Source organism: Lissotriton vulgaris, chromosome 1_1 (assembly GCF_964263255.1).
Source record: "Lissotriton vulgaris chromosome 1_1, aLisVul1.2, whole genome shotgun sequence".
In the NCBI taxonomy this organism is placed as follows: Eukaryota; Metazoa; Chordata; class Amphibia; order Caudata; family Salamandridae; genus Lissotriton; species Lissotriton vulgaris.
In genome coordinates this window covers 61,191,711-61,201,817 of record NC_141685.1, presented here as the reverse complement: position 1 = coordinate 61,201,817, position 10,107 = coordinate 61,191,711, and the positions used below count along the sequence as shown (strand labels likewise).

General features: G+C 46.4%; 1 long non-coding RNA gene across 1 annotated transcript in view; it reads right to left on the bottom strand.

Annotated features, from left to right (window-relative positions):
• The window catches only part of LOC147737269 (uncharacterized), a 32,718-nt gene extending 27,742 nt beyond the window's left edge, over window positions 1–4,976 (bottom strand). Inside the window, exon 1 of the long non-coding RNA XR_015299312.1 lies at window positions 4,798–4,976. This is a non-coding gene — a long non-coding RNA (uncharacterized LOC147737269). The remainder of the gene's footprint in view (window positions 1–4,797) is intronic.
• Window positions 4,977–10,107: the final 5,131 nt, after the last annotated feature.

Sequence of the window (10,107 nt, the reverse complement as noted above, 5' to 3'; positions counted from 1 at the left end):
TTTGGGGCCTTCCCCTAGTTGATCTTTTTGCATCCAGATGGAACGCTCAGGTTCCCCGTTTCTTCAGCTGGACACCGGATCCGGGAGCGGAGGCAGTGGACATTTTCCTTCAGGATTGGTCGGGGATACCAGCTTACTTGTTTCCACCCTTCCTTTTCATTCAAAGGGTTGCAGCCCAGGTCCGCAGACAGAGGGCCTCTCTGATCCTGATCACTCCAATTTGGAGAGCCCAGATTTGGTTTCCGTCCCTTCTAGAATTATCTTGGGACAGACCTCTTCGGTTGCCGTCTTTCAACAACATCCCCTCAGACCCTCTGGGACTTCCTCACCCCCTGGTTCTTCAAGGCCATCTACATCTTATGGCATGGAAGATTTCAGGAGATGTTGGACTGACGTCTCGCTTTCAAGAGAAGCTGAACTCCTTATCCAGCAGGCTTGGGCCCCGGGCACTACCAAGCGATACTGATCAGCTTGGAGAAGATGGGTTTGTTGGTGTGTGGCGAAACACCTGGATCCCATGGGCGCCTGCGTTGCAGAAGTTGTGAACTTCCTATCGGAACTTTTTCATCAGAAATTAGCCTATGGCACTATTAACTCTTTTAGGCCGGTCATTTCTGCTGGTCACTCTCTCGTGGATGGGGCTCCGATTGGGGAGCACCCATTGCTTTGTAAGCTTTTGAAAGGCATACGTCTTTCACGTCCATCGGAGCCTCGTTACCTGTTCCTCAGGGACGTTAATGTGGTACTTCGTCTACTTTAATCCTGGCAAGATAATGATTTCCTTTCCCAAAAAGAGATTTCAGCTAAACTTGCTATCCTCCTGTGTCTTATTTCTTGTAAGAGAGTGTCGGATGTCAGGGCCCTTGATATTTCTGCCTGTGTTTTTTCCCCGGAAGGTGTTACCTTTACCATCGGAATATAGAACAAGGAACGTAACCCCGCCTAATGATGTAATGGTCCTAACAATAGGATCCCAATATATGTGGGGTGATTAATCTAGGAGTTTAGCAGTGCACATGACAAAATATAGTCAATCCAATTATACTCAACAAAAATTATTTGGAAAATATATATATATTTTTACTTTTTTATATATTCTTCGAATTGATGTAAAAAAGATCATACAAAAATAGATAACATTTTAAATCCATAAAGTATCAAACAACATACATTAGTGCCAAAAAAGGGATAAAAATAAGAGAAACTAATATTACTTTGCTGCCTACCCAGTAACAAAGCATACTTCAATCACACTCTCATGTTCACAGATTTTCAAGATAACCTACCTAATGTCCTTTCATTCAACTTTCATTCTTCCATGCATTCATTCATTTCTATTGTCCTGGCGTATGTAACACAGAGATGGTGAATTTGTTACATAGATCAGAATGTTATTCCAGATAGATGACATTATTACGGCATATGATGTTTATAAGGCAGTGTGCCGTATTTCTGGAAACACAAGCCTACAGGGACGTTAATGTGGTACTTCGTCTACTTTAATCCTGGCAAGATAATGATTTCCTTTCCCAAAAAGAGATTTCAGCTAAACTTGCTATCCTCCTGTGTCTTATTTCTTGTAAGAGAGTGTCGGATGTCAGGGCCCTTGATATTTCTGCCTGTGTTTTTTCCCCAGAAGGTGTTACCTTTACCATCTCCAGGAGAACTAAATCGAGTACGAGGTCAGTAATCTATCCTGCTTTTCCAAATTCTCTGAAATTGTGTGTTGTTCGATGTTTAAAATCTTATGAAGATATGACTTTGGAGGTTCGTCCTCCGGGTGAACGGCAACTTCTGATTGCCATTAAGAAACTGTTCCAGGCGGTATCTTCTCCTACCATTGCTAGATGGGTCAAATGGATTATGACTGAATCTGGTATTGACGTCAGGCATTTTGGGGCTCATTCTACTAGGGGAGCAATGGCCTCCAAGGATGTCCAGGTCGGTTGCAGGTTGGGGACATTATGAATGCAGCTGATTGGTCTTCAGAATCTACTTTTAAGAAATTCTATCTTTCCCTGAGAGGCTGGAACAGTGGGGATCGATTGTTCAGTGCCGGGAAACATATTGGTCACTGGGGGCTGGTTTTGCTGTGGTGCTGCTATATCACCCCCCAGCTACAAAAGAGGCAGGGAGCTGGTCCGTCATAATTGTCAGGCCTGGTTTGGGTTCCCAGTCCGGCCCTGACCCAGAGGAACAACATTTCCTCCATGCACATACTGAACATCATTATTTTGCACACCAACGCCGTGCATATCCAAATTCACACCAGCAACAAACCCAGAATCAAAACAAGAATACAATCCGTGAGAACCACTTTCGTCACCCGTTTGGAAAAATTTTGTCTGAGCCATCATTATTTTTATTTTGATCTTCTTCGGCTTAGTAATAAAATTGTCACTAGAGTACTTTGGTTACAACAAAATCTCATCCAGAATGTTGGTCTGCAGCCCCTAACATTTTGCTGGATATGTGCACTGTTTAACAACAAGGAGTGGTGATGGACAGAGTTTCTGAATTAAGCAGAATACTCTCACCCAGTCAAGAGATCAGGGCTAGATCCAACACCGTTTTTTAGCTCACTGCACCATCCCTGGCTATATGCAAATTAGTCTGTTCCTGTCCCAGTGCATGATGGGAACAGGGCAAACCAAACTACCAAGCCAATTCTTACACTGGGAAGGAAACAAGCTCCCGGGGACCGGTTTCTGGCATTTCAGCCGTCGTCGGCCCGGTTTGCTTGAATCCTGATGGTGCAATGAGCAAGGGACTCACATCTGAGTATACCCTTCCACGCTTAGGGTGGACAAAACGTTTAACAACAAGGGGTGGTGATGGACAGAGTTTCTGAATTAAGCAGAATACTCTCACCCAGTCAAGAGATCAGGGCTAGATCCAACACCATTTTTTAGCTCACTGCACCATCCCAGCTCAGAACCTGGCTATATGCAAATTAGTCTGTTCCTGTCCCAGTGCAAGATGGGAACAGGGCAAACCAAACTACCAAGCCAATTCTTACGCTGGGAAGGAAACAAGCTCCTGGTGTGAGCTAAATAACGGTGATGGATCAAGCCCTGATCTTTGGACTGGGTAAGAGTGGTCTGCTTAATTCAGACACTCTGTTCATCACCAGCCCCTTTTCTGAAGTGAGCTAAATAATGGTGATGGATCAAGCCCTGATCTTTGGACTGGGTAAGAGTGGTCTGCTTAATTCAGACACTCTGTTCATCACCACCCCCTTTTCTGAATCGTTTTTGGCCACTCTATGTGTGGCAGGGTATACTCAGACATGAGTCCCTTGCTCACTGCACCATCAGGATTCAAGCAAGCCGGGCCGACGACGGCTGAAATGCCAGAAACTGGTCCCCGGTAGCTTGTCTCCTTTCTGGTGAAGAATTGGCTTGGTAGTTTAGTCTGCCCTGTTCCTATGATGCATTGGGCCAGGGACAGACTGATTTGCATATAGCCAGGTTCTGAGCTGGGAGGGTGCAGTGAGCTAAATAACGGTGATGGATCAAGCCCTGATCTTTGGACTGGGTAAGAGTGGTCTGCTTAATTCAGACACTCTGTTCATCACCACCCCCTTTTCTGAATCAGATATGTGCACTAACATCTGGATTCAACGCTAAATGATGCGTCCTCTTTTACCCGGTCTTCGACTTTGCAATATTGTCTGCAAATCTGCAATAATCTCTTGTAATATATAATAACATATTTGGAGGCGCTTCACTCTGTGGCTCTTCAATTAGCCAGTTTACAAACAACTTACACTCATTCCACAAATCTCTTGGAACAACAATTAACAAACTTAAACTCAGCTCTCGACCACCCTGCCTGGACAAACATGTCTCATCTCCACTGCATCCCTCCTGGACAGGCCCCACCTTCTATGAACCACCCAAACACAGGACAGGCCTCACCTCATCTGCACCCCAGGACAGGCCTCTCCCTTTCTGCACCCCTGGACAGGCCTCATCTCCTCTGCACCCCTGGACAGGCCTCATCTCCTCTGACCCCTGGACAGGCCTCATCTCCTCTGCACCTCTGGACAGGCCTCACCTCCTTTGCACCCCTTGACAGGCCTCACCCCCTCTGCACTCCTGGACAGGCCTCTCCTCCTCTGCACCGCTAGACAGGCCACACCTCCTCTGCACCCCTGGACATGCCTCACCTCCTCTGCCCACCTGGACAGGCCTTACCTCCTCTGCACACATGGACAGGCCTCACCTCCTCTGCACTCCTGGACAGGCCTCACCTGGACAGGCCTTACCTCCTCTGCACACATGGACAGGCCTCACCTCCTCTGCACTCCTGGACAGGCCTCACCTCATCTGCACCCCTGGACAGGCCTCACCTCATCTGCACCCCTGGCCTCACCTCCTCTGCTCCCCTGGACAGGCCTCGCCTCCTCTGCACTCCTGGACAGGCCTCACAGGCCTCGCCTCCTCTGCACCCCTGGACAGGCCTCTCCTCCTCTGCACTACAGGGCAGGCCTCACCTCCTCTGCTCCCCTGGACAGGCCTTTCCTCCTCTGCCCCCCTGGACAGGCCTCTCCTCCTCTGCACCCCTGGACAGGCCTCACCTACTCTGCACCCCTGGACAGACGTCTCCTCCTCTGACCCTGGGCAGGCCTCACCTCCTCCGCTCCCCACTCAGCCTCAACAGCAGGAAGAGCTGAGCTCTCCTGCCTGATGTCAACATGAATGCCAGGGGGGAGGGGGTGGGGGGAGGTGGGGAGGGGGGGATTTGATCCATGGATTCATAAATTGCAGCCAAGTGAGTTGGCAGCTCGCCTACCTGAGCAGAAACCTGTCCGGGCTCTCTCCTCCTCCTGGGGGCCTGCGGGGGAACAGATCTGGGGTCTGAGGGAGGCAGGGGCAGATCTGAGGTCTGAGGGGGGGTCTGTGAGGGTCTGAAGATGGAGGTAGCTGCAAACACAGACAGACAGGGCTCCTTCCTCCTCTGCAGTAGGCTGGACACATCAGTAGAGGCCGGAAGTGATGTCAGCACCCGCTGCTGGTGCTGTCTCTGCCACCGCTGACCCGGAAGATGAAACCCTTCTCTTTTTCATCCAATGTGCAGCTCAGTGGGTTTCATCAGCAGGCGAGGAGCGCCCTCTAGTGGCCGCTGACGGAACCGCCGCCTCCAGGCTTCAGCAGTGAATACATTTCACATAAACAAGCAATTATACCTGTAAAGACCTGGGATTTCAGATGTCTCAGACGGGAATGTTTTTAAGGGTCAGACAGTTCAATTACAGGGCTTCACCCTTGGCTGCTGCTGTAAGAAAGCATTTATAGCTTCACTTTGGATGAGCATCTTCCAAACATTGTTGTATAGGACTGAAGAGTATTTACAGAAAGGTGACAACTGGAAGCAACAGTCCGTATTTCAATGAATATATCTGTATTTCAATGAATATATCAGAATATCAGTCAGTTTTCCAATTAAACTGGGCAGCTTATTTATTCTTTTAAATAATTTATTTGCAGTTGTTCAAATCCACAACGTCCTAGATGGCAAAGTAAACAGAGGTAAATACCATGGAGTTTAAGACACCAGATCAATGACAATGAGGCATAGGTCATGTGTCAAAGCGACAATTGAAGGAGCTTATTTCTAATGTTCCTGTGTCTGTGGCTTATTCCTTATATTTGATTCGGTTTTATATCCTTGAACAAGACTGAATTGTAGGTTCTAATTAGGTTTTGAGTTTCTGGTTTAAGAGCACAACTGTCTCCTAAAATATTAAGATAGCAGTCTCTTCCTGGCTTTGCTTTTTTGTTTCCAGTAACCACCATCCTCTCTCAACAAAGATTCACTGAAAAAAAATAAAGCAATATATCTTTGAAACAATTAATTCCTAAGATAGGGCAACCAAGTATGAACCAGATGTTTCACAAAGTTTATATTGTATCATAAAAATGAATGGGTATTACTGGCCTGAAGAACAGGGGAGAGGCATTTCACTACTCGAAAATATTCTACTCCTTCACATAGGCCCCTATATCATAGTACGCTCGTCATCAATACACCGTTAATTAGTGAGTGCGTCAACTCTTTGTAGCATTGTCATGCAGGAAGCCGTGAGTGCCTCGACAGTGACATTATTTTGGACGTGCATACATCAGAGCCCTCAAGCCTCACTCATCATGAGTGACACTAACACATTTGGAGGTCGTGCTGAGGTCTCACACAAACCTGGCCCATTCTTCCAAACTATGGGGATTAACTAGAACTTCACAAGTGACTATTTGGCACAGAGCAGACCCTCTGTCCCACATTTTGGTGGCAAACGTTTCACATATTTCACCATGAGTACTGCACACAGTTCAGTAGAATGTTAAATTGAATGTTTATTTTAGTGAGACTTGGTTGCAATTTCATCACTTTACATGTGTTCTGATCATGTCTATAAATTCAGTAATGTCTCTTCCTTTGGATTTGTCAAAGTCAAATGTTAAGTAACACCACTCCCTGTGTCTTTTTTTAAATACCTCAATTCTCTATTGATTTTTCATATACTATGAGCATATAATAGGTATGAAAGTTTATCGATTCCGCAGAGTCCAAGATACTCTGTAAACTAGAACTTGTGAGAAGACATTGAAAACAGGAAAAACAGTAAATGAAATAAACCCTCTAGATAGAGGTGATGTGGCTCAGAAGATCCCGCAGATGATCAGGGAAGGAGGATGAGGGAGAACACGAGGGGAAGGGACATGGGAACAGGAAAAAAAATATGTTAGGGTGCCGAGGCCAGGGCCGGTTTCGGTTTCCAGTCGGGTCGTGGCTTGCTCTATCAGAATAGTACCTGCCACAACCGGTATTAATGTCCTATAGCCCCAATCCTGGGGAGTGGGGGCGTTTGCATTATGTTGTCGATTTTACTCTGGTCTGGGTTCTGGGGAAGGCAAAAAGAATCCAAAATTATTATTAGAAGCTGAGTCAGCCTCTGTCTTATCGGCGTGCGTAGCTGGTCCTCAAATGTAGATAACATAACTGCCATCACCTGCAGACAGGCTGCACTTTGCCTGCTGATATGTTCTGGCAAGGCTTGTCACGCTTATTCATATTTGCAGCGAGGCAGACATTCCAGCATATCCCAAAAGGGCCACTAGCTTTTGCAGCAAGCAGCAGCAGTGAATGTACTCTTTCCTGGTGTGCTCGAGCCTGCCATAGTCAGGTCAAGTGTCGGCTGCATCCTAGCGCCAGATATCAGAGTGACAACTCGGACGACTTTATGTCTGCAGCCAGCAGACTCTCATGCTGGTGGACTTACAGCAGCCCTGAACTGGGGCCTCAGCACAAGCACCCCTGCCACGTCACCAGTGAAGCGCTCCGATGGGCAGACACACTCCCCCAGGCACATGTAAACTGGCAGCCTGGGGGAGTCCCGCACTTAGGGCCCGATTCACAAATGTAAACTGAGACGAAAGTCTAACTTTGCTACTTTTGGTATTCACAAAAGGTATTTACGTGTAGTAAAGTTAGACTTTTGTCTCACTTTAATTTAAGTTTTGGTCTTAAGTCTAACTGAGTTATTCAAGAATAATTGCCCGATATTATTGCAGCGTGCTGGTGGTACGCCTGGGCCGCGAGGCCGAGGTGGCTTCCAGTCAACACCTAGGGGGAGGGGGCAAAGTACCATGTACCAGGATCAACGTTCCTTTCCGCCTCAAAATTCCATGAATTATTTTGATCAGCAAAATACTCAGTCTGCCCATTATTATAATGACGATTATTATATGGAAGATGAGAATCAGGGTTTCTCTAGCTAGGACAGCCGTAGACAAAGTGAGGGAGTCATTTTAGTTCCAGTGGACCAAAATGGGCCTCATGTTGATGTCGTTGCGCTTGGTGTGTCAGAACCATTTCTCTTGGATACTGGTGCAACGAAGAGTTCTATCATCCACTCTAAACTCCCTGGGGCACCTTTGTCTGGCTTAACATATGTTTCTGTAGGATTTTCTGGCCCCCCAGTTCGTAACCCAGTTTCTTGTCCTTCGCCTATCTCCATTGGTCCTTATGATTTGGAGGCTCCTCTTATTTTGACAACTGGTTGTGGTGAGAATTTGTTGGGTTTGGATTTGTTAAAGAGACTGTATGCGACCCTGCATTGTTCTCCTTCTGGTGTACATCTTACTTTAGGCAAGAGATTAATGTCCCCGATATATTTGTCCAGAGACCAACTCCCTTCTGAATTATGTTCCCTGCCTGCTACTCTTTGGGCTTCAGGCCCCAATGATGTTGGTCTCTTGCAGATTCCACCCTATGTTGTCACCCTCAAGTCCAATGTTCGGTTACCTCGCATTCCTCAGTATAGAATTTCGAGTGATGGTGAGAGAGCGCTGATGGCTATCATTTATGATTTGATTGAGAAAGGTGTGGTTGAAGAGACTAGAGGAAATGTGTGCAATAGACCTGTCCTTCCTGTCCTTAAATATACTGACTCTTCCCAGCCACCTGTTTATCGTTTTGTGATCGATCTCCGGGAGGTCAACAAGCTCGTTGTACCCCAGTTTCCTGTCGTCCCAGATATCACTGCTTTATTGACACTAATACCTGCCTCAGCTGCCTGCTTTTCGGTCATTGACCTTAAGAATGCTTTCTTTAGCATTCCCATTGCTGAGGAAAGTAGGGATATTTTTGGCTTCTCTTTGGGAGGCTGAAGCTTCCGGTTCAAGCGTGCACCTCAAGGCTATTGTGAAAGTCCCTCCATTTATAGTCAGGCTTTGAAAACTCAGCTCGATGCTTTCACTTTGCCTCCAGGTGCCACCCTTATTCAGTATGTAGATGTTCTGCTGGTTGCTGCTGATTCGGAGGAAATTTGTAAACGAGTTACTGTTTCATTGTTGCATCACTTGTCTGACCTTCATCATAAGGGTTCGCCCTCTAAATTACAATATTGTCACCAAGAGGTTACCTACTTAGGTCATCTCTTGTCCAAGGAGGGACGGCAATTGACCCCAGAAAGAATCCAAGCGATTGCACAAATGTCTGTACCATGCACACAGAGAGAAGTGCGTGCCTTTTTAGGAATTACCTCTTACTGCAGACAAAGGATTCCGAATTTTTATTTGTTAGCGAAACCTTTGTTAGCACTTACTCTTAAAGATACACCCCAACCTCTCCCTTGGACAGAGGAATGCCAGAAAAGTTTTACTGATTTGCATAGTTCCTTGTGTTCTGCTCCTGTGTTGGGTACTCCGGATTACAGCAAATCTTTTACACTTTATGTGCACGAGAGAGAAGGTTGCGCGTTGTCAGGTTTGACACAACAATTTGGTGACAAACAACGCCTGTGTGCTTATTTTTCGGCTACGTTAGACCCTGTAGCTAAAGCATTACCTAGTTGTCTGGAAGCTAGAGCAGCAGTTTCTATTCGCCAATCTGCTGGATTGGTGCTAGACAACACGCTTATTGTCATGGTGCCACATGCAGTGGATACACTTCTAAACAGTACAAAAACTCAGCCTCCTACGAGCGCCCGTTTATCGGTGTATGAGCTGACGCTCTTTTGCTATTCACGTGCACATCAAGCGATGTAATACCCTAAATCCAGATACATTGTTGCCAATTTCAGTGGAGAAAGACATTCAAGAGCAACATGGTTGTTTTCTCCGTACAGAAGAGGAGACAAAAGGTAGGATCGATTTAAAAGATACACCGCTCCTGAACCCGGAATGGATCCTATGGGTAGATGGTTCGTGTTTTAAGCTCCCCAATGGTGAAACGACTGCAGCCTATACTGTTACCACTTTGCATACGATTATGGAGACAGCACACATTAGGCAAAATTCAGCCCAAGCAGCTGAATTGATAGCCGTGACTAGAGCTTGTGTATTGGCTGAAGGGAAGAGAGTGAATGTGTTCACCGACAGCCAATATGCATTTGAGGTGGCCCACAGTTTTGGCCGCCTTTGGAGGGAAAGAGGATTCTTTACCTCACATGGTACTAAAATACAGCATGGTCAGTTAGTGAATGACCTTTTGGAATCACTTGCTTTACCCGCTCAGATAGCAATTGTGAAGTGTAGTGCGCATAAGAGGATCACTGATGATGTGGGTGAAGGAAACGCTTTTGCGGATCAGATAGCAAAAGAG